This window comes from Zootoca vivipara, chromosome 7 (assembly GCF_965207765.1).
Source record: "Zootoca vivipara chromosome 7, rZooViv2.hap1.1, whole genome shotgun sequence".
Lineage (NCBI taxonomy): Eukaryota > Metazoa > Chordata > Lepidosauria > Squamata > Lacertidae > Zootoca > Zootoca vivipara.
In genome coordinates this window covers 74598896-74624101 of record NC_142590.1, presented here as the reverse complement: position 1 = coordinate 74624101, position 25206 = coordinate 74598896, and the positions used below count along the sequence as shown (strand labels likewise).

General features: G+C 45.6%; 1 protein-coding gene and 1 long non-coding RNA gene across 16 annotated transcripts in view; one reads left to right on the top strand and one right to left on the bottom strand.

Moving 5' to 3' along the window:
* The window catches only part of LOC118088151 (uncharacterized), a 46197-nt gene extending 29430 nt beyond the window's left edge, over window positions 1-16767 (bottom strand). For 3 of the 15 annotated variants that reach the window (XR_015950870.1, XR_015950874.1, XR_015950871.1), the window contains exons 1-3: window positions 16547-16764; window positions 14372-14484; window positions 3696-13278 (exon numbers count right to left, since the gene is read on the bottom strand). This is a non-coding gene — a long non-coding RNA (uncharacterized LOC118088151). Of the gene's footprint in view, window positions 1-1597; window positions 2559-3695; window positions 13279-14371; window positions 14485-16546 lie in introns of those variants that run through there. The other 12 variants (XR_015950872.1, XR_015950873.1, XR_015950879.1 and 9 more) reach the window with 11 other exon arrangements.
* HNF4A (hepatocyte nuclear factor 4 alpha) overlaps window positions 1-25206 on the top strand; it is a 73890-nt gene that overhangs the window by 9314 nt on the left and 39370 nt on the right. The window lies entirely within an intron of this gene.

The following is a 25206-nucleotide window of genomic DNA, read 5'->3' as shown; positions in this document are numbered from 1 at the left end:
GCTGGCCACATGACCTGGAAGCTGTATGCCAGCTCCCTTGGCCAATAATGCGAGATGAGCGCCGCAACCCCAGAGTCGGCCACGACTGGACCCTAATGGTCAGGGGTCCCTTTACCTTTACCTTATTCTGCCTTAGTTAGACCATACTTGGAATACTGTGTCCAATTCTGGGCACCACAATTTAAGATGGATGTTGACAAGCTGGAACATGTGCAAAGGAGGGCAACCAAGATGATCAAGGGTCTGGAAACTAAGCCTTATGAGGAACGCTTAGCCTGGAAAACAGGAAACTGAGAGGAGATATGATAGCCATCTTCAAATATCTTAAGGGCTGTCACATGGAAGAGGGAACAAGCTTGTTTTCTCCTGCTCTGGAGGGTAGAACTCAAACCAATGGCTTCAAGTTGCAAGAAAGGAGATTCCGACTAAACATTCAGAAAAACTTTCTGACAGTAAGAGCTGTTCAGCAGTGGAACAGACTTCCATGAGAGGTTGTTGACTCTGCTTCCTTGGAGGTTTTTAAACAGGGGTTGGATGGTCATCTGTCATGGGTGCTTTAGCTGAGATTCCTGCATTGCAGGGGGTTGGACTAGATCAGGGATCAGCAAGGTTTATCTTGTCTGGGCCAGATTGGTCCCATGGAGATCCCTCTGAGGGCCGGAATGTGCATCCGCCTGTGATTTTTGGTGCCTGTGTGTGTGCAGATGCAATTTTTGGCGCTTGCGCCTATACAGATGCGATTTTTGGCACTGCGGAAGCGAGTCCGTGCACCGCGCTGTGCTGGTTTAGCGCAGAGTGAGAGCGGGCAGCTTGACTCGGGGGCAGCTCAGGGGCCGGTCAAATGACCTCTGTGGGCTGCTTCTGGCCCATGGGCCTTAGGTTGCTGACCCCTGGACTAGATAACCCTTGGTGTCCCTTCCAACTCTAAGATTCTATGAAATGTTTTGTGCTTGTATATACCTATATCTGTATCACTCAGGAAATCAGCCCTGAGTGCTCACTGGAAGGACAGATCCTGAAGCTGAGGCTCCAATACTTTGGCTACCTCATGAGAAGAGAAGACTCCCTGGAAAAGACCCTGATGTTGGGAAAGATGAAGGGCACAAGGAGAAGGGGACGACAGAGGATGAGATGGCTGGACAGTGTTCTTGAAGCTACGAACATGAGTTTGGCCAAACTGCGGGAGGCAGTGGAAGACAGGAGTGCCTGGCGTGCTATGGTCCATGGGATCATGAAGAGTCGCAGCAAAAACAGCCATTCTTTTAGGACTTGAATCACTTTAACGTGAAACTGGAGGAAGGCCAGGGAAGAAGTCACTCTGTGCAGTGCCCCTCTGCCAAGTTCTGCAGCGTAGCTAGTCAGACCAGTAAAAGAAGCCTCTTATGCAGTATCAGCAGACCATAGCAGGTCATCTTGCAAGGTCAACCACCAACAAAAAGTGTTCACATCAGAGTTGTTGTCTTGTCTCTGAGTAATGAAGAGATGTTTTTGCTGATCCTGGTCCTGTTCAGCACCTGTTTGCTCTTTACTCAGTCTCTGCTAGGACTCTACTGTATGTTCACATGTGAAAATTTGGGTTCTCAGGGGTTCCGAAATATGCCTTGACGGCACCTTCTCACCTCCTCCCCCCCTTTTCCTTTTTTTTTTTGGCCTCTCTTCACTCTTTGTCTCTTTGTTTACCAATCAGTGCAGTTCTTTTGCTGTAGTGACATCACATAACCAAACAGATTTGATTAAAACAATTCTTTTAGAAGATAGTTAAAAAGACTCTTCAGCATGCACACGAAAGCTCATACCTAAAACTACTCAGTTGGTCTCTAAGGGGCTACATTATAATGTTTAAACTCTTTTGGAACGCTTCTTTTAAAGACTTTCTTAGATCATATAACTTTTTTGAAGACTTGGTTCTTTTAAGGGAGTTTTTAGATTTTTAAGAAGAGTCTTTTTAACTACCTTCTAAAAGAATCATTTTAATTTATTTCGACTATGGCAGACCAACACGGCTACTTACTTGAATCAAACAGATTTGACTTTATGACACCATGGAGCCAGTTCAGAGTGAGGGCAATGCCCTCTGCCGTCTCTCCTAATGGGCAAATATTTTACCCTGCTCACAGACGTTCAAATCCTGAGAAACTACTATAAGGTAGTCATGCTATTCACAGGTTGCAAAAATTTGTGAGAAAATGCTCCCCTCCCTCGTCTCTGCCTTGCCTTGCTTCTCCCCTTCCTTCTTTTGGCTCACTGCTGCTGCTGAACTTGCTTCTCTCCCAGGATGTTGATGTTCTAATAAAGCCTCTGTTTCTTCCATTGATCAGTTATCATTGATTGAATGCCTAGAATGAGTAACCATTTTATACTCTGAAGAAAAATGTACCTTTCACCCACCTTCCGCCCGGAAAACCTGAGGTTGGGGATTGGGTGTGTCCCACAGTAGGTAACCTCCAAGGAATTAGGAGGATGGAGAAGCAGAGGCAGAGCACAAGGCAGCCAAACATTTGGCTTCCTGGAGTGGCGTGGATACACACCACTTAGCTCAGCCAATGTCAACAAGAGACCTGAGGGAATAAGGCAAAACCAAACAGATTGACACTCCTCAGAACAAGAGTCATAAAACCTGCGCAAACCTGAACAAGTGGCACAACAGCCTTTTTATACTGTCCAAATCAATAACTAGACCTTGCTAAGAGTGTTTGCTGACACATAAATGACACCCGCCACAGATTGGTTCACCGGGTTTATGGCTCAAAGCCCCAAGCTCCTAATGGAGACAGTCGGCTGGGGCCTAGTACCAGCCTTGTTCCTCCCAAGACTGCCTCCATGTGCATTTGCTAATCAGTCACCAACTTCTGCTTACAGTCTTTGAAAAACTATACCTCCACAACAAGAGATTTGTAAGCACATGTCATGTCTGAGTGCCTTGCATGTCTCATTGGGTGTTGCTACAATCTCTTCCCGCAGCAAATATACCCCATGGCATTGGTTGTCATTTGGAGTGGACTTTGAAAATGCAGGGCCAATTCAAGAAGAAGAATGATGTCACATAGAATCATAGAATTGTAGAGTTGGAAGGGAGCATGCGGGTCATCTAGTCCAGCCCCCTGCAATGCAGGAGTCTTTTGCCCAACGGGGAGCTCAAATCTATGACGCTGAGGTGAATAGTCTCATGGTCCGTAAATCCCCTTTCTTGGTCTTTTTTTTCAAAACTGCTTTCCTGAAAATGGCAGTTCAGACCTATTCAGTTATTTGTGGAGAGTAAAAACCAAAATTCTTTACCAAGAAAAGCCCAACTCTGTGATCTAAATGATGTGTTCATCTTATTTGTGGGTTGTTTTGTGTGTATGTGTGCGTACATAATTCATTTTCCTCCTACCGTACTTGCTAGGGGAAGAAAGCTATGCAGAGCACTAAACTTCCCAATACGCATTGGGACTCCAGACTAATGGACAGGTTTTTATTATTGATGTTTCGTAATGTGTTGAGTACTGCCCTGAGATCTTTAGATAAGGGGCAGAACAACAACAACAACAACAACAACAACAACAACAACAACAACAACAACAACAACAATAACGGAAGTTTCACCAGGTTAAGTTCAGGTCAAACCTGTACTTCTCCTTTCTTGGTGAACAGGGGGCAGTGCATCCCGGTCTGCCAATATGGGAACATGCAGCCCTTCCACGGCCAATTCTTACCTGGGTTGTGCTGTGGTGCCCACAGAGCAGCACCAATGATGGACCATTCCAGCGATATCTTCCACTTCTCTGCTGGCAGCAAAGTTGTCAGGGCAGGTGGGGCTCCCGCAGGAGCATTTCCCTTTAAGCTTCCACCTCATGAGGCGGCTACCTCACCCTGCCTCATAGGTGAGGCTGGCCTTGTTGGTGATGGCACTGATTCTCTTGAGCTTTTGAGAGTCATAACAGCAGACGGTACACCAAGAGAGAGAGAGAAATCAAAGCTGTTAAAAAAATATATACAGGAAAAAGCAGTCACCTATGTAAGAAAAGACATTATTCCCAGTGTGATTTGAGAGCAGTTGTATCTGCTCACCTTTTTGTACACGGGCATCCGGTGGAAGAAAACCACACACTTATAACACGCATGCTATTAAGGATTTGCTTTTTAAAAACCTGCTATGTTCTACATAAAATTGTAAGCAACAAGCAGGAAAGACTCAGGGCTATATTGAGTCTCACATGCTTGCAGACCGTCTTTACATCTGACTTGCTTTGTGCATATTTTGTACATCCCTGAGCTTATCACAAGAGGCAACTGTGGGACGGTTCTGTACTGTACCTGCAGTTTGAAGTCGCCTTTCATGGAAAAGGGAAAGTTACGTGGGTTCAACGACTTGTCACTAGGGGGCGATGAGAAGTCAACAAAAGGAAGCTGAGAGGGGACGCCTAGTAGCTGTTTTTAGTAGCATTTAACTTAAAACATATTCCTGCCAATAGGCACGTTAAATGAATATTTGTGTACATTTGGCAAGGACCATGCTTGCTAATATCCATGGATTTCTACCCCATCTTTCTGCAACAGTAAAACATAAAATCACAATACAATAAAGCGCACTCATGGGTAACTGCAAAATAGTAACTCTAACACAGTGGTACCTCTACTTATGAATAACTCTACTTACGAATGTTTCTACTTACGAATGGAGCTCCGTCCGCCATCTTGGATGCGGTTTAGATAGGATTCTTTCTACTTACGAATTTCTAGATAGGGTTGCTTCGACTTACGAATTTTTTCTCCCAATGCATTCCTATGGAATTTGACTTAAAAAAATTTTCGACTTACAAATGTGCGTTCGGAATGCATTAAATTCGTAAGTAGAGGTACCACTGTAGTAATAATGTAATTGTATTTGCATAGCTCATACTGGCACCAGTAGAGCTTTCTGTCTGCAATTCTAAACACGTTTACTCAGGAAGCCACGTTGTGTTCAGTGGGATTTACCTCTTTGTGAGTGAGTTGCGTGTGTTTAATAGGGCTTACTCCTGGGTAAGTGTGCAAACCATTGCAGCCTTGCGGTAAAATCCTATGCATGTCTACTGTGAAGTGAGTCCCATTTAGTGCAACGTGGCTTCATGGAATGTGCATATACTGTATCTACCTAGGAGCAGCCCATTAAAGAATTGTGGTGTTGGGCTGCTGTCATAGACCCATATACCTACAAGGAGCATTCCCCACTGAACTCAATTGGATTGACTTTTGACTAGGTATGCGTAAGTTTGCACTGTTAGTGTTTTCAGTCAAATAATTCCTTTTTCACACCTTCTGGACTATCGATTCATCCCACAGAAGCCACATTTTATTCATTTCCAAATCATTATGCTCCGACAGGGTTCACTTCCCCTTTCTGTAGACTGCAGCTTGCTTGTGCAAAAAGAGGGTTCTTTTTGTCTTCATAGAATCATCAAATTGTAGCGTTGGAAGGTCATCTAGTCCAATCCCCTGTGATGCAGAAAGAACAACTAAAGCATGCATGACTGATGGCCATCCAGCCTTTCCTTAAAAACCTCCATGACACCCCACCTGCATGTACACCTGTAAAGAAGTGTTTGGTTTGGGCGGCATATCTCCATCTCCATGACAGCCGAAAGCTTTCCAGTAAGTGAGAAAGGAACTAGCTTATCTGCTCTTGGTATTGTTGTATATCATCAAAAAACTGGAAGTGCTGATGCCCGAGAGACACAAGTCAAATTCTTCCCCTTGCCAAAAAAGCATTTGGAATGGGAAACTAGGAACAGTAATATACAGTGTGCCCTGGGAAACCTTAGGGATGTGGATAAAGGGCTGGTTTGAAATCAGCCCAACCCTTAAAAGACACACCAGTTAAGCCATTTTCACAACAGAGCATCCTTTTGCATCAGTGCAATTCAGCTGCACAGTCCAGCTTCCCCACCTGCGGCTCATTCTGCCAGCATGTGAGAAGCCTTTATGTGAGAACAGTGAGTGGCTTTGTACACCTATTGAACAAACAAACAGCAGTACCAGACCCTCCAAGCGTCCCTATTTTCCAGGAACTGTCCCAGATTTACAGAAGCCACCCAGGTTTCTGATTTGATCCCAGAATGTCCCACTTTCCTTAGGATGTCCCTGTTGTAATTGGAGAAATGCTGGAGGGTATGGAGATATGCGACCCCCGAGCCAAGGAGATAAGTAACTGTACAACCATTAGAAGACATCTGAATGCAGCCCTGTGTAGGGAAGGTTTTATTTTATTTTAATGTTTGTTTGTTTGTTTGTGTTTTTTTTTTTTGTGTGTGTGTGTAGAGAGAGAACTGCCCAGAGTGGCTGAAGCAACCCAGTCAGAGGGGTGGGGTATAAATAAAAAAACCTTGTTTTTGTTTTTGTTGAGTAGCACATCCCTATTTTCATCAGAGAAATGCTGGAGGGTATGTAAATATAACTGGTCACATCCACTCCAGACATTAAAATCACATGCCTCCACCCACAAGAATCCAGGGAACTGAAATTTACCTCTCACGGAGCTAGGTAAATTTCCAGCACCCTTAACAGACTACGGTTCCCAAGATTCTTTGGGAGAAACCCTATGCTTTAAAAGTTTGGTGTGGATGTTCTCTGAGTTAGAGTGCTGCAGACATGCTACACATTTATTTCATTTAAACCCTTTGACTCCAGTTGAATCACATGCAGATGCGAGGGCATATTCAGCAGCCACTTGGGGAAAGTGGTCTATTCAGCACAGGATGGTCATGGGACGTGGCCACAGTAGCACAGCTCTTGGGGCTACCTTACGAAACCTGTTCCAGCACTCAGCAGAACTCCTTAAACTCCACAGCATGAACTCCTGCCTCCAATCAAATCTCATTGTGACTGGCATTAAGGGGATTATCTTAGCCCTGCAGCCCACACTCCAGCTGGCTTCTCTTTTGCTTAGTCAGACAGAACATGGCTCCCTGCTCACAACCCCTATGCTGCTTGCTGGGCAGAAGTCCCTCTCTGGGTGTGAGGCTCCTCTAACTCCTTTATTTTTTTTGGAGAACCACCAGGTCCATCTGGAACATGAATGGCTATGATTTCCTTCAGGAAACACCAGGTACTGGTTCCTACTAGGACTTTTAATTTTGACCCATCAGCCTGTTTGGGGAGGAAAAAAGTATTACTGGGTGTTTTTCCCCTCCTTCAAGTGTCGCCAGAGTTTAACCAAGCAAATTGCGCAAATGGTTGCCTTAAGTTGTACATCTTAACTTCCGTGCGTGTCACTAAAAAGCTCCCAGAATCTGAAATGTGAAAGTAAAATCTTGATTGGTTAGAATGTACCTCCAGTTCTAAAATTCATTCTCCACCCACATCAGCAACATTCACACATGCACCCAAATATTTAGTGCATGGGAATGTTTTGCATTTTAATGCTACATGTGGAAACACCTGGAGGGGTTCCCTCGCAAAGCCCCCTCCCCATAGGAGAAAACAGCACCCAGATTCATTGTCTTTGAAAACATGTTAACAGGTTTAAACTTCTCAAAGAAGAGTCAAGCTTGGTGCTTTTTTTTTGTGAGGATTAGCACTCTTGCGTTTTCAAACCTGATTAGCAGGAAGTTTTCTTTGCTCCTTTATTGTCCGGTAATTTCTGGGCAAACATTCTCTGAAGCCAACATATCACAATAACCCGTTTGGCCTTCAGATTCTTCCAGATGTTTGAAGTTCCTGGAACTGTGGAGAAGCTACTCATCCATTTTGTCTCAATCTCCCAGAACCCCCTTGGAACTGCTTGCTGAAACAAGCATCCTCTCTTTCCCCTAAAGTTATTAAGCTACCATTGCTTGTATAATGGACGTGGCTGAATTCTCAGCTTTTAGAAAGTTTCAGCTGACGGGGACGAGAACCCAAACCACATGGGAGTAGATCTAAACTTACTTCTTCTGTTTAGTGACATTCCCATGACAGCAGCTTTTGTGCAAGGCTGCCAGAGGCTTCATGAGTGAGTCCTCAGGGCAAATGTGTTATCCACCCATGCACCCCGAATTTTGAACCAAAGCCTTCATTCAAATAATGAAAAACCCTATGTTGCTGTCTCTTTAAATGAATTCCCTTTCCATGGCCTGATTCCATGACATATCTCTTGTTGATGCCTTCCTGCTCTTTAGTGCTTTTGGTATAGTGTAAAATCCAAAAATACAGGGCACATCCCTAGAAAGATCAGGTAATCCTTTGCTCTTAAGACTCAGGAACCAAATTCTGTGGCCTACATCAGCTGCGCATCCCATACCGATCCGGTAATAATGACCTTTTGCACCTACAGAGTGTGAGGATTTCATTCTAACACATCATCTTCAGAATGAGTCATGTGCTGGCATGCCCTAAGGGAAGACAATCACATTTAGAATATTTGTATGGTATAGTTGCTTCAGACTACATACAGTCATACCTCGGGTTACAGACGCTTCAGGTTGCGCGTTTTCTTGTTCCGCACTGCGCTGAACCCAGAAGTACCGGAACAGGTTACTTCTGGGTTTCGGTGCTCGCGCATGTGCGGAAGCACTAAATCACGCTTTGCACATGCGCAGAAGCGCCGAATTGTGACCCGCTCGTGCACAGATGCACCACTGCAGGTTGCGCACGCTGCGGGTTGCGAATGTGCCTCCCGCACGGATCACGTTCGCAACCCGAGCGTCCACTGTATTTAAATAATCTCTTACCTCTGCCTGTTGTGCTAGTGTTCCAAGTAGAATAACTTGCAATGCAGGAATATACACCTGTCTCCCCCCCCCCACATCACGTTAAACACATGCTAGGTTTATGCCCCCTCCCGCAATTAACTTACCCAATATCATCCGCCCTCAGCATGTTTTCAATAAACCAACTTTGGGGACACCAGTTCTGGGAGTTAATCATTGCTGTGTTTATCAGTTGATGATTGATTTATAAAGGTTCATGGCTTCAGCTTGCCACCATATTCCAATTTGTTGAAATGCTTGGTTGACTTAAATTATGCACTTTATGGTTGTAATATAATTTAATTATTTTATGGCAGAACGGGGCATTAGCTAAGGATGGTTTCTGGGAGAATCAAGTGGTGAATGATCAAAATGCTATGCTACTAACATGCTCTTTCATTCAAGATGGCTCGGCAGCTTTTGGTGACATGGGCTTTTTTCCAAGTTGTTTGGGTAGCTTGTTCACACCTGCATGATTAATTAGAAGAGGTAGAAGATTTTAATCTACCACTCGGGCCTCCATGCAACCCTGGAAAGAAAATTGGAAAAATAAGTAGATGAAACCATTTCACAGCTTAGGCCAGTGCTTCAGAGGAAGGGGCTGTCTTCAGTGAAATAAACATATAATTATTTCCTGTTCTTCCTCGTTGGTGGTTAATGATGGTTGAAGCTTACTTCTGCCCGGGCCCGCTAACAATTTCATAGAGTTCCAAAATGATTTGTAATCACACTGGCCCTTTTACAGATGCATTGCAGTTAGTGAGGGGTGACTCCTGCCCATGGCACTCAACTTGGCTCCTGGCATATTTGGGTTGGAAATAAGCCATGGCTATTTTTCCCAAAACCAGGAAGCATCTTTTTGTTCTTGTTTAAAGAGAAATTTTCTGTTGACAAAGAGTTCTGTTGAAATGCATTGGAAATTGTATCAGTCTGTGGAGTTGCCTTTTTTGTGGGATGTATTGGGTGTTTTTTGGGTGCCTGTACTTGATCCTCTGTTTTCTGTGGCATAATCTACACTGAATGGGATGCGAGTGGCGCTGTGGGTTAAACCACAGAGCCTAGGGCTTGCTGATCAGAAGGTTGGCGGTTCGAATCCCCGTGATGGGGTGAACTCCTGTTGCTTGGTCCTTGCTCCTGTCAACCTAGCAGTTCAAAAGCATGTCAAATGCAAGTAGATAAATAGGTACCGCTACAGCGGGAAGGTAAATGGCGTTTCCGTGCGCTGCTCTGGTTCGCCAGAAGCGGCTTAGTCATGCTGGCGGCCACATGACCTGGAAGCTGTACGCCGGCTCCCTAGGCCAGTAAAGCAAGATGAGCGCCACAACCCCAGAGTCGTCCGCGACTGGACCTAATAGTCAGGGGTCCCTTTACCTTTAATCTACACTGTATCTGTCCAGACTCCACGACTCCTCAAATCCCCTTCTTCTTTTCCCCTACCCTAACTTTAATGGGTGGATAGGCTAAGAGAGGAATGAATTGCTTGGATGAAACATCTGAACACAGGGATTTTAACATTGGCCTTCTGTCCCTCGAAATAAGGGTTTTGGTGACATTCGCTGCAATCAGCCTATGGCAGTTTCACTTTTTCAGTGGGGGGGGGAACCCCAGGAGTATTATTATTTATGTGCCACCAGAAAATATGTAAATGTTCTTGTAACTGAGCAAGAAGATAACCATATCAAAGATATTTCTGTAATCATTATTACAAAATTCTGTAATGGAGCATGAATAAGCTGTTTGAAAGGCAGTGTTGAAAAGGTGTGTTGTTGTTGTTTAGTCGTTTAGTCGTGTCCGACTCTTCGTGACCCCATGGACCATAGCACGCCAGGCACTCCTGTCTTGCACTGCCTCCCGCAGTTTGGTCAAACTCATGTTCGTAGCTGAAAAGGTGTAGCCATTGTAAAAGATGGTTTGCTGCTCAACTTGTTCACAGCGGCCGCCTTATCCCATGGTAAACCAGGGATAGCCAATGTGGACTACAACTCCCATCAGCCCCAGGTAGCATGGCCAAGGATTAGAGCAGGCATCCCCAAATTGCCTGTCGATTTCAGTGAGATGGCCTACAACTCCCATGATCCCTAGCTAACAGGACCAGTGGTCAGGGATGATGGGGATTGTAGTCCAAAACATCTAGAGGGCCGAAGTTTGGGGATGCCTGGATTAGAGATTCATCTTATTAGATCTCTATCCTGCCCTTCCTCCCAGGAGTCCTGGGCAGTACAAAGGAGCCCAGGCGACATCCCAGGGTGGGATAATGGGTGTTCAATTCCAAAATATGTGGAAGGCACCGTGTTGGCTACCCCAGTGCAAGGCTGGGGACTCTTCAATGCAGAGCCAATCTGGAACTTCTGCCAGTGGAGCCCCAACTTTGCTGCTGCTTCACAGCACTGCTACTGCTGCTAGGAGGCTATTGCTGTAAGCTCAGCCCCACTAGGTGAGCTTCTCCTGCCCTGCAAGTACACCATAGTTGATGGTTTCCCATAGAACCAAGAAGGATGGCTCCCACTTGGTTCATCTCCCTCTAAGCAGCATGAACAACGCCCCACCCACGAATACCGTTTTGACTGAACCACGGGTTGCGGTTTGTTTCGCTGCAAACAAACTAGGATGCAAAGCCAACGTTTGCTCTTGGCTTCCTGATCATGGTTTGTTTGAGTAAAGCAAACCACGATTTCTGGTTCAGACGAAATGCTAAGTCATCGGTTGTGCTTTGTTGCTCCTGCTGGCTAAAGGTGAGGAAATCAGACGCCATCTGCATTTCCAGGGCTTTTTTCCTCAGCTGGAAATTACTGGAACTCAGTTCCAGCAGCTCTCAGGTGGGGCCATTGCCATTCTAAGAGAACAAGGGAGGTGTTCATGGTGAGTTTTCACTACCTCTTTTTCTAGAAAAATAGCACTGTGCATTTCCATGATAAACCATTAAGAATCACCGTTAACAATGGCTTACAGTGATGTGTGAATGGGGCCTATATTTTTCAAGGTTGACACTTCCCGTTCTCTCTCCTTTCTCGGGTAGTGTTTGTTTATTACTGAGCCTTTGATTACATCCAGCACTTTGAGAAAGTTTTAGTTCCCTTTCGTAGGTTGATTCTGATAATGTCATGTACAGCCGAAGAGGGCATCATTTGTGTGTTTATTCAACTTCCAAACAGAACAGTTCAAGAAAGAAAGGATTCAGATGAGATTTATAAAAGGCCTATAAATCAAATTTTCTGGGGAAAGACTGTATATTTGGTGGCAGAATTCAGGTTCTCCACACATGGCTTTCAGCTAAAACCTACAATTACTCTTGGTCTTTCTGTGAAAGAAGACATTTTTAGTCATAACTAATGGCAGCTGAGCATGATGCTCTCTAAGGAAAAAACCAGACTGTCATCAAAATGAGAGAACCAATGAGAGAACCATTTACAGGAACCCAGACCCTGCAGACATTATTACTATTGTGAATATTTCAATTTGCATTGTGCTCTGAAGGATCCCAGAGCAGTAATCAGTATTTTAGAAAGTGAGGATGAACTCACTAGTTGGAAACCCGACTTTCAGCAAGCAGCGATGGTCAAAGAGGCAGAAAACTGGTTTAAGTTTGCAATGCAACCTCTGCAAGAAACAGTGCTAAGGTCATTGTGGTAGCTAGCACTGACACTTCCTTGGTCACCTGTTTATAAGAGATGCAAACACCACATCTCTTCAGGTAAACAGGGATCTCCTAGAAAGAATTTGTCTAGACAGCCAAGGCTAGATCGGCAGATAATGCCCAGGAACTCAACACTGGAATAAACAACTATGTCAGAGGATAGTGACCAGTCATATGACCTGAAGGGTAGGGGTGGGGGATCACTATCACACAAGGAGTCAGTGCCCCATTCCCGAATATGCTGCCCGGGCCAATTACAAAACTGATTAATTGGTTCAGTGTGGTCTCTCTCCTTACGACAACACCATTTTCATGTATTTGAAGAAGATGGGTGATGTTTAATTTAATTTACCCAACGATTTTCATTTATGCAAGCCTTAATGCAACTGAGGCGAGAGCTGGCGTGTAATGTAATGGCTAAGAGGCTGAGCTACAAATCGGGAAGCGTCTGATTCAAATCTCTCCTTTGCCATGAACTCACTATACCCTGCCCTCCAAGTGTGACACCCTGAATTTATAAAAGCCGCCCCAGCTTCTAAGTCCAATCCGGGGATGTCCTGTTTTGGCTCCCGTCCTCTGGCCACGCCAGAACGCAGGGCCAAAAGACAGGTGGTTTTTGGTTCCACGCTGTGGCATGAGTCAGTTGGTTCACACCAAAAACAGCGGGGGGGGGGGGGAGAGATAACCTTGCCTCTGCTACTTTTCTTCCTCGTTCTGTTGCGGCAACTTCTGGAAGCTGGTGTCAGCAGCAGAGGTGGTGGCTGTGTCCTCCCCTAGACTGTGCGGACCAGCACAGCATCTTCCGATGCGGCAACGGTGAAGGCCAGAGGACAAAGATAGGAGGGGGGAGTTGGGAAGCAACAGTGTTGGTGAGTTGCTCCAATTTTCCCTCTTGAAATGTTTTGGGGAGGGGATATGCTACGTAGCCTTGATCAAGCCGGTCTCTCTCACCTCCATCTAAAATACAGGGTAATAATAGAAAGATTCCACTTGGTGCTGGCAAAACAGCCACCTGCATAGGGCTGCCATACGCCCAGATTTTTCTGGACGTTGCTGAGATTTCAAAGGTGGAATTGGTGACACTTTGTCCTGGAACTTAGGTAAGTCAACTTTTGGGGTGTCCTGGTTTTTACTTTTTGAAATACTGCAACCGTACCCCTGCAGAAGCAGGACGGAAGTCTTCATTCATCAGCTGACAAGCCAAGAGTTTGATCCTGTTGGGAGCTGCTTTCCCAGCATGTTGCCTGTGTGGAACAATCTGGCAAATCAGGTCCCTCCCTCCACCCCATAGGTTGACTTTGACAGGTGAGCCTACCTATCAATCACCTGATGTCATCAGTGTGGGTGGCGAGATAAAGCTCTGGTCTGCCATGCCAAACAGGCTCCCCACCCCTGCCTTATAGGGTTGCTGTAGTTATTGTATTTAGATGATGCATGTGCCTTAAACTTCCAAAATATTCATCTTCTTCAAGTAGAGAGTTCTTTTGGATGAAATGAGAATCATAGATTTACCACGTCTTTTGTAATATTTATCACCATAAAAACAGAGCAGGTAGAGTGCAAACAGACACCTAAAGAACAAACAGAGCAAATGCTAATTTTGCATCAGAATCTCAGCTAGTAACAGCATGGAAGCCCCCATAGCTGCCACACTCAGTAGCAGATGCTTTTGTTGAGGTAGCAATGCTCACTTGACATCCTGACAGTTGAGTTGCCGCTTAGTGGGAGGTCAGCGTAGTGAAAACACGCCAGCAGGAACACCAAATTGGCTCCACCACTGTGTTTGCACCACACTGAACTCTCCACTCTCCCTTGTGCTAAGCAGCATCAACTCAGCCGTCGGGGCTGACTGTGAATAGTGATTTCATCTTTCCCATAGAAAATGGCCGTATGAGTAAAGTATGATTTTGCTGTTTGTGTACATAGTCAAATGCCTATGCAAATCCAATTCCACGTCAGGATAATTCACTGTGGATTCCCCACAAGATTCCAGCAACCAACTAATGTCCCATGTATCAGAAATGGATTTACATTTAAAAGAATTCCTTACTTTTTCAAGTTGACCTTGCATCGAAATGGAGTGTAGGGGGGCGGCGGAATTCCATCTTATGGCTGCCAGTTGTTTTCTTTTTCTTTTTATCTAGCAGGGCTGCTCTTCAACAACTACAAGACAAGCACAACATTTACCGTACTTGGTGAAGCTTTTTTTTTTTCTTCTAACAGAGGGTTCCTCCAGATGACCTATTTACTAGTGAGCATTCAATCCTGATTTGCTTGCACAAAGCTTATGCAGAGGTTAGATTATGTCCGGTCTTTCTTGAGCATTCATTCTGATTTGTTTGTTTGCAGGGAGGTTATTTGACAATGAACATGCATCGTGACTTATTAATCATTGATTCCCCCCCCTCCCAATTTCTTCAGTGCATTTCCCCATCATTTTCCATCCTTTATTCCCATCCTTTATTTTTAAGGGGATTTGTGGCACTAGGGTGACAGATTGAATCTACTGTACTTGAATTGCGCAAACCTAAATTGCCAGTATTCATTTCACTTCATCCTGCAAAATGCTGACAGTCTGGAGGCAACCCTGCAGTGAGAGGGAAACTTGGCTTGCTGATTTCCTGCTTGTCATGCAGCTGTTTAAGTCACAGGAGCCCCCTGCTAGATACAGTAAAAAGTTGGCAGCCTTGCTTGTTTCTGACAGAGGAAGGTCTATGCAGGGAATGCATTGGCGCTGTGTGTGTGTGTTTGTAGGGGTGCCAACTTGAATAAAACTGGGGGATGGCAAGTAATCCCCATCCCACATAATCGATCACATAACGTGGCACGCACACACCATTTGAATGGCAATGCCTATCAAATTTGGGGCCCCCCCGGACCCCTCAAATATTCTTGGGGGGGGCACAAAGGCACCTCCTGTTTTTGTGTGTGTGCTCTCTGATTTTAGGCACATCAATGAAACAGATTCCCGAGTTCTTGGTTCAGCTTTTGGAGTGCTAACCCAGAACATCGCCAGGAAAGGTGGACCTATATTTTCTACACGCATTTTCACTTGCATTTGGAAGCCAGGCATAAAAATACATTGGCCTTGCAGTGGCTCCTCTCTGTAAGACAAGCCCAAGGTATTTTGCTGCCGGGGACAGAACAGGAAGTGTCAGAGTCATGGTGCATGTTACCCAAGGCTAATCGAGTTGGTTTAGCACCCTGGGAGTAAAAACGCAATAAAATGAATTCAACAACTAACGATTTGCTGCCCTTTCATAAAACTGAAGGTGAGTGAACTTGTTCTGCTGGGCTGGCGCTGCTTGTCTGTCATGTGAAAAACCAGTGCGGTTGAAGCCTCTGTTTGCCTGAACTGTTTGCCCGGGTTCTGCACCAGTCGCATACCTGACCCCTTTCTGAGCTGCAGCATGGATGTACCCCCCTGATACCTATATCTACTGCTTTTTCCTTTTCTTCCAGTTGGCTAGTAATCCATAAATGTGCTGCATCCTTCTGATTCAGCTGAATTCCACAGGGGTGGTTATTAACACGTGGGGGAAGGTTGGGGGGGGGCACACTGCTCTGTAATCATTTAAGACATGAATTCAGGCAAAAGGCAAACGGGATTTGATGGTGTGGAAAGAAGATCCCTGTTTACTAAAGTCTGACAAAATACAAGCCTTTGCGGGCTTTATCTGCTGCATTTGGAAACAGCCGGAGAGCAAATATATACCCAGGTCATGGAAAAGGGGCAGGAACAAAATATTGACTTTAGAGGGGTGGGAATAATCATTCTTTTAAAAAAAAACTTTTGAAAACTTAGGTGCCTAGATCCAAAGCAAGATCTTGCACAAGGGCTCAGAATTGTAGCCTGGCAGCTTTGTGTGCCATTTCTTGCAGTTGTTAGCAAGTCATGCAGTAAACTATTCTCTGTTAATTTTTTAATGCAAGGTAAACAGGCCGAGAAATGATTAGCACAAAAGTAAGTTTGAACTAATCTGGGGAGAATCAGAAGGGATGAGAGTGAGAAAGCTGTTCTGGGGAGTTATCTGTTAACTACATCAAATGTCTCCAACTGGAAGAGTTCCTTCCTATCTCTTTGGGTTTCAGTAGCCAAACCCTTCCACATTGTTTTCTTTTTTTAATCTTAACCAGTGGCCCAAAATGAATACTTCAAGCACAATAGCTCTTTCCTTTGAATTAGAGGCTTTTTGGAACTACAGGCGACAAGGATCTTTCCTACCTGGTTGGTTACTGGTGATCAGAAGGTTATCCTCTTCCACAGCCACAAAAAAATGGCCCCCCCAGATCCACTCTTCAAAGGCGCACAGCTGCTCAGGCATGAAAAGCTGGTTCTCAAATCTTCCCTGCAGCTCCAAGCACTGAATGTCAGAGCCTGGGGAGAAGCATAACTAGGTAGTTGCTTGGAATGGAGTTTGGTCAGTGGTCGGAGATCTATATTCTCAGATAGATAGGACTTTGTCCACAAACTGGAATTTGAAATTTCAAGGGTGTGTGTGTGTGTGTGTGTGAAAAAGCAGAAGGGACGGTTTGAGATGATTGTGCTGGCGTGATTCTTGTAACTCAGGGCTCCTGCCCAAACCAGCTTACCCCATGGACTAGTAAACAGAAGACTGAATAGCCTCAAATAGGCAGCTTTTGCACATGTATGCTTAAACATTCATCTCTACAGAAGCAAGAGAAAACCCAAATGATTTTAAATGCAAGGAAGGCCTCTTTATGGAACATCGGGAGAGACATGAACGTCTCCCAAACTCCTCTGAAGCAGACTCCACCACCCGCCATAGTGAAAAGGGTCAGTTCTCCTCCCCCTACCACATTACCCATGTAGTTTGCATGGCAAGACTTCCATTAGAAATGGGTTAGCCAACGTGGCACCCTCGAGTTGTTGTTGCACTTCAACTCCAGTCAGTCCTAGCCAGCATAGCTAATGGTCAGGGAGGATGGAAGGCGTAGTCTAACAACATCTAGAGCGCACCATGTTGGCTACCCTTGCATTAGAATATTAAAAGATTCCTGCTTGGTCAAACCAAAGGTCTATCTAGTACAGTATTCCTACTTTCCATAATGGTGAACCGAGTGCCTCGAAGAAGCCCACAAAGCAGGAGTACAAAGACCCCACCCAGTGCTGATGTTGCTCCACAGCAGCTGGATATTCAGCGACAGCATACAGAAGTTCTGTATAGACATTGCCATGGCTCGTAGTCATTGGTAGAACTTTCCTCCATGAATTTGTAGACAGCTTTAAATGATGCATTTTAAAAGCAAGTGAAATGCTTCTTTCTTCTCCCAAGGATGCTTCCTGATTCCCCCCCAGTTGGGCTGTCATCTTGCCATTTCCTGTCAGTTAAAAACTGCGCCTGGAAACTGCATGTATGGGAGTTAAAACTTCAAAAGCTTGGGGAGAGGGCAGGGCCCCCGGAAACAGCTTTGCTCACTGTCTTGCTACTGAACTGTGAACTTCTTCCGAGGTCACGTTCCCACTGTACATTTAAAGCACACAACTCCCCCCCCCCAGAGAACCTTGGGAACTGTAGTTTACTACCACCAGAACCACAGCACTCTTAACAAGCTGCAGTTCCCAAGATTCTTTCTGGGAGGTGACCTCAGCCATGTTCCTGCCCTGTCTCTATTTGGTACCAAAACTTGTTACGTCACTGCACACACCACAACTAAACACAGGCAAGGCTATAGATCACCAGCCATTTACTCACTCTGTAGAAATGCATTTTACACACTTCCACCTAGATTAGAATCAATGCATGTCTCGCCTGTTGTTATTATTTTGAGTGGAGAACAAAGGTACAGCCATGTGGTCCCTTCCGTAGTGTGGGAGCAGAGGGTTATGTTCCTGCATCAAACTGCCTCTCAGTGCTGAGAAAAGTTAACTGGCTGGTGCCCCCCTGGGCCTGGTAGTGTGGAAGGCAGGGAGATCAACAGTAGGTGGTGTCACAGCCAACCATTTCTAGCTTTGTCTCCCTCCCTGCTGAGTTCTACAAGAGCAACAACTAAGGAGGGGGAAGGTGGCAGGTTTTGTCCCCCCCCCGCCCCAATGGACTGGTTCCAAGTAAGAAGGTGGATGGGCAGGGAGCTCACTGAGGAGAAACTGAGGTTGGTAGTCACTGTGCCCAAAATTAGGGGGGGGCAAGGGGCAGGGCCAAGGCACAGGGGGAGGGGCCACAGTGGGGCAAGGAAAGCCATGGTCATTCAGGGGCGAGGGGGCGCCAGGATCAGCCCGAAATTGGGCTGCTCCGACCTCCTCCTCCCCCTCCGTGTTCCTATCACCTCCCCCTCCGCGATCGCCGGGGCGGGTGGAGGGAAAGCTGGCTTTCCACAGGGCTAGAAGGGAGACGTCCCTTCTAGCCAGCTGGCTGTGGGGCGGGTGGAGGGAAAGCCCCAGAGCTGTGCAAAGCGTTTTGGCTGGCTTTCCCTCCACCCGGGCGGTGGCGGGCAGCGGGGCAGGCTGGCCACCAGCGGCCCTGCTTCTAGGGGGGCAACTGCCCCCTCCTGCCCCCCTTACCTACGCCCATGCTTCCCACTAATCCAGCAGCCTCCACTTCTGGAAAGTTGCCTGTTCCCTGGAAGCTAGACTGAAAGCACTAGCAATAATACATCTGAGTCATCAGCACTAAAGGAGAAAGGCTAAATATGGCCCTTCGGCAATTTCCAGGTATTTAATCGTTCTGTTCCCCTTAAGAAACTCCCCACCCCGATACCCTTGTGCATACACTTCTTTCGTTTGCTATTTCTAGCATCCTTAATCCTTCCGGAGCTGGTTCCCGCAGACCTTGTAGGGGCGAAGAAGCTATTTTTGCCTTCCTTTGTACGTTTATTTGAGCAAAAGGCTTGTTTTGCTTAACAGAGCAAAATAGGCTGGAGGTTTATGATATTGTACTAGACACTATGGCAAATCCTGCACATATTTAACTTGATGTCTGTACGCGTTTATCTAATCATAGGGATCACTCTATCCGAGCCCAGATTGAGGTGGAAGATCCCTCAATGGGGCTGCTAAAGCTCTTTCTCCACTTCCTTGACCATCTCATACTCCATTGTTCCTTTCTATCAAGCAAATGAATTATTGGCTTAGCAGGCTCCTAGCTGAAGGGGAAATAACCTGGCCGGCTTATTTCAAGGAACAACCTTTATATCTTTGATAGTCACACACCAGATGCCATCCCCAACAGAGAGACAGAAGTCACAATTTGTGCAACCATGGTGCTCTGCAGTTGCACCAACCACAGTGGCCATATGGTCCAGGTCAGAGGGTCTTCTAGCAGTTCTCTCACTGAGTGAAGTGAGGTTACAGGGAACTAGGCAGAGGGCTCCTCGGTATTGGCGCCTTCCCTGTGGAACGTCCTCCCACCAGATCTCAAGGAGATAAACAACTACACAACCTTTAGAATACATCTGAAGGCAGTCCTGTGTAGGGAAGTTTTTAATGTTCGATGTTTTGTGGTGTTTTTATATTTTTCTGGAAGAGTGGTTGGGGCAACCCAGTCAGATGGGTGGCATATAAATAATGTTGTTGTTGTGAACTTCTAGAGACAGTATATGCCCCTGAATATCAGCTCCTGGAGAGAAGCAGTAGGAAGCAGCCCTAGTCTTTCATCCCAATGTCCTACCTGTGGGCTTCCTACAGGTACTGTATTGGGTTTGCTCTACAGGAAGCAGGATGCTAGACTACGTGAATCCTTAGTCTGATCCAGCAAGGTTCTTATTATCTTCTCAGTGAGGTCCATGGATGGAACACACGAACACAGGAACTTCCTAGCTGTGCAATAGTCTTGCATACTCATTGAGTGCACTCATAGGGTGCGTGGTATTAAAACCATCCATGTAAATAGCCATCAGAAAGCATTGGTTTGTTCCAAATGACCTGCGTTCTCAGGGGTCATGCTGTTTAATGTCCCCCCACGAGGAAGATGGAAATTCTGAACCAGGCCTCTCAGTATTGCTGCTTTTTGTTTAGGAACTACATGCAAGAAATATGTGGCTGTGGTAAGAGTGTGGCTTATGTTTGTGCTTTGTGTGTGGTTCGCCTGGGCAGTCTGCGCTCCATTGTTTGTTTGTTTCCTTTGCTGGCGTATTCTGCAACATGCCATTGTCACAATAGTAGTGCATTCGTGGTGGATTTACACTAGACAGTCAACACATCGTTTTGCTTTATGAGTGGTTTTGTGATGCTCCCCCAATGATCAAGGGAATGCAGTGACTCCCTTATGAAGAAAGGTTGCAGCGTTTGGGATACTTTCATTTAGACAAAAGGCAAGGTGACATGACAGAAGTTTTTAAAAGTTTGCATGGCGTGGAGAAACTGGACGTGGGGAAGTTTTCCCTCCCTCTCTCATAACTCTAGAACTGATGGGCATCCAAAAGAGATGAATGTTGGAAGATTCAGGACAGGTAAAAGGAAGCACTTTTTCAGGTAGTGCATATACAATGGAACTCGGTTCCGCAGGACACAGTGATGATGACCACATCCTGGATGGCTTCAAAAGAGGATGAGACACATTCATGGAGGAGAGGGCTACTTATGGCTCTGCTCTGCCATAGCAATGCTTTTGAAAACCAGCTGCTGAAAACCACAGGAGGAACAGAGGGTACCCTTGTGCTTGAATCTTGCTTACTGGTTCCCCACAGGCGTCTGGTTGGCTACTGTGAGAACAGGATGCTGGACTAGATAGTTCAGTGGTCTGATCCAGCAGGCTCTTCTTATGTTCTTAATGTTACTGGATTATTGCTGTCTGGAGGAGCACTCTTGCGCCATGGCCCAACGAATAGGGGGGGGACAAAAGAACATTTGTGTTGTAAAAAGTTACCAGTTTTCAGCAGGAAGTTATGGAACATGCACTGGTTGGAAACCAAGCTGCACATTGTGGTACTTCTGTGCACAAACAATGTTGAAAGCAGGTTTGCCCAGAACAGGGGTCAGCCAACCTTTTCAGCAGGGGGCCGGTCCACTGTCCCTCAGACCTTGTGGGGGGCCAAACTAATATTTTTTTGGGGGGGATGAACGAATTCCTATGCCCCACAAATAACCCAGAGATGCATTTAAATAAAAGGACACATTCTACTCATGTAAAAACACGTTGATTCCCAACCGTCCATGGGCCAGATTTAGAAGGTGATTGGGCCGGATCCGCCCCCTGGGCCTCAGTTTGCCTACCCATGGCCTAGAATCTCCCAAGTGGCATCATGAGCAGAAGTATTCATGAATGCTCAATAAAAAAGATGTCTTGGGGGTGGGAGGAGGGCCCTCACCCTGAATCAAAGGCTTCCTGTTTTCATTGAGAACCATGAGCTACTGTACTTCATCCAGCCCATGGCTTAGATCCAGACTACATTAGTTGCCCATAGTTCTCACTGAAATCGACAGGACTTAAGACTTGATTAACCTGTCCCATAGATCTCAGCTGTGGCTAACTGAAAGCAAATCACTTAGTTTGGATGCGGACAATATATCACTACGCACAAGTGCTAAGCAAACACGTTTTCTTCAAATGGTGAGGCGTTTAAGGGTTCGAGGGCTACCTAGCCTTGGTTTCCTTTGAATGCAAGTGCTGGAGAGAGCCACTGGCATTTTGTGTTACCTTATTGGCCCAAATATAAGCTGTACTCCCCCCCCCCATTCAGACCATGAAAAGTTAAAGTGTGGCTTATAGTCAAGACCTTACGCAGCTCCCCCCTCCCCGGAAGTAGCCCGGGTATTTCGGGCAAATACAGTATATGGTTTATTTACAAATAGAGGTTGAGAATAGGTAGGGGTTCGCAGCTTAATGTCTCAGATCTCACCCCACCAGATTTCTAGGTGGGGCTTTGTTCCCTAAATATGTGCCGCGGTCCCAGACCAACCAACTTGTATTTCAAACAGGTGTAGGTGGTAGCATCTCTCCATTTAGTATATGGCTGCTGTTTTCAGATTCTTTCACTGCCCCCACCCCCCGCAAGTGGGCTAGTTGTCTATCTCATGGCCCCTGCCAGTTGCCCTGCCATGTTCTTCTTTTGAGTCTGTGTTGGTAACTGGGGGGCTGGAAGGTTGGAGAATACCCCTTGGGAGACCCGATTTATCCAAGGATTTAAATCAGTGGCTGATTTATCTAGCAAAGAGTTGCTGAAAACTAGTTCAGGGTCATTAATTTACTCCATGGAGACTAAATCATAAAAATGGCTGCAAAAAACAAAAACAAAACTGCCATAATCATTAATTATTACTGGCTTTTCAGTGCAATTCAGCTGATGCTGTTAAACAATAAATTGATTTACAGTTATTAATCTTTGCTGGTTACACAACAGAATTTCCACTGGGTCATAAAACACCTCCCCAGTTGAGGCCACTGAAAACCAACTCACTGCATATAATGGTGTCTCTCCAAGCTTGAGATGAAAACAAGTACTGGAGAAATGGCAATTAATTTTGGGGTTCCCTCCATACGTGCTAATCAGAAACTTGTGCACAAGGCCAGTCAGCTGTGTGAAGAAACTGTGAATGCCTTTAATGGGACTTTGGATAGCTCTAACTAAAATATATGCACTGTACTTTTCCATCTATAAGACGCCCCCATGTAGAAGACTATTTTGGGGGACTGAAATTTCAGAAAATAGAGGGAGATGGGAAACAGCAAGTTGTTGAGCTTTTGGGGGGGGGATTACCGAGGGTTGCTGAGCTTTTTTGGGGGGGAGGGATGCCGAAAATCACTCACCCGCACACATCGCAAAATCCGCCTCCCATCTGTCCTCTCGCCAATCGCCTGACCAACTGCCACAGCATCGGCCAATGAACACCACCCATTGACGCAGCAACCAATAACATGCATAATAGTTGCTGACAGCTGTGGCAGCAACCAATCAAACGTCTACCCTATGTACTACCCATGTATAAGATGACCCCCCCCCACTTTTTTGCATGATTTTTAAGGAAACAAACCTTGTCTGATACATGGGAAAGTGCGGTAGATTGATTTGAGTGGTGCAGACTCCGAGAGAAGATTTTATTTATTTTAAATCATTTATACCACTTAATTATTATTGGGTGGGGGGTAGGACAACATCTCTACATGGTGTACGGTCTAAAAAACAAACAATATGATAGGAATTTAACGTAGTGCTAAGGAGATTGCTCCGTCAGTGCAAGAGGAATCCTGTTGCACTAGTGGACGTCCTAGTGGCATCACTTAGTTAAATCCATCCCATAATAATTAACATATTTTAAAAAGCACAACCTAAAACCAGAAAAAACAGTATAAAAACACATAAAAGCAAATAAAGCATAAATGTAGAAGATCCAAAAATGTAAAAGAGGGTCTCATCTTATGAGTCAGAGAAAGAACATGTACAAGTCTAGTAGTTATTGATTCTGCCCCAAATGCAGGGATAAGCACTTGAATGTCAAATTAATGATGCATAGGCAGCATAATATCCACAAATATTAAATGGAGCATAAGGACATACCTTCCAACATTTCTCCGATGAAAATAGGGACGTCCCATTCCATAATGATAATACGTATTACTATTTATACCCCACACATCTTACTGAGTTGTCCCAGCCACTCTGGGTGGCTTCCAACATATATAAAAACATAATAAAACATTAAACATAAAAAAAACACAACCCTTCCCTATACAGGTTTGCCTTCAGACGGCTCGGGGGTTGGATAACTTTATACCCTCCAACATTTCTTCAATGAAAATAGGGACATCCTAAGGAAAAGCAGAGGGACGCGGGTGGCGCTGTGGGTTAAACCACAGAGCCTAGGGCTTGCTGATCAGAAGGTCGGCTGTTCGAATCCCCACGACGAGGTGAGCTCCCGTTGCTCGGTCCCTGCTCCTGCCAACCTAGCAGTTCAAAAGCACGTCAAAGTGCAAGTAGATAAATAGGTACCGCTCCAGCGGGAAGGTAAACAGCATTTCTGTGCGCTGCTCTGGTTTCGCCAGAAGCGGCTTAGTCATGCTGGCCACATGACCTGGAAGCTGTATGCCAGCTCCCTCGGCCTATAAAGCGAGATGAGCGCCACAACCCCAGAGTCGTCCGCGACTGGACCTAATGGTCAGGGGTCCCTTTACCTTTACTTTTGCGTGACGAAGCTCCCAGAAATCCCCCCTAAATAACTCACAACTCACACATTATTTTAGGTTTGGGTTTTTGGCATTGTTTTGGCCACAACTTTAAAATACGATTTTATTCTGAGTGTTGGCTTAGGCTTTGGTTAATCCATCTGTCCTCTCTAAGGGACAGGACCATTTCCGTCTGACCCATGTTGGGTCAGGACCATTCCATCTGCCCCGCTTGGGGCAGGACCAATTCCATCTGACCCATTTGGGACAGGACCATTCCATCTGACCCCCTTTGGGTCAGGACCAGCTCCGACTTACCTATGGGTAGGTAAGTCAAGTAAACACCCCAAGGGAGTGGAGGTACTGTTCAACAGACACTCTCCCTTCGACTCCGGAATGTTCCCCAAGGCTCGGCTCTGTAATTGCCCATCATCCCCACCTGGCGGGTATGTGACTAGAGTCCCTGAGCCCCAGGATTCCTTTAACGGAATACTTCTATGAGGAGCAAAATAGGGGGGTAGGCAATTTAAAGCCAGGCCCCTCTTATAACCAATTTATTAACCAAAGCCTAACGGCCAACCTAACAAGTTGTGACAATTTGCTAAGCAGTAGGCAAAAACCAAATGGCAACAGCCAATCAGCCAAGTGGCAAAATTCCTACTGGGCCCCTGAATACAGGCGACCCCTGGAAAGGCAAAGCAATGTCAGGCTAAGGCCTATAGAAAGTGGCAGGCGGGTGGGAGATTCAAAGGCTATTCGAGAGTGGGCTAGAAACGAAAGTAACTGGGCTTAAGTAAGGTCAGCCTGTCAATCAAATACAGCTACA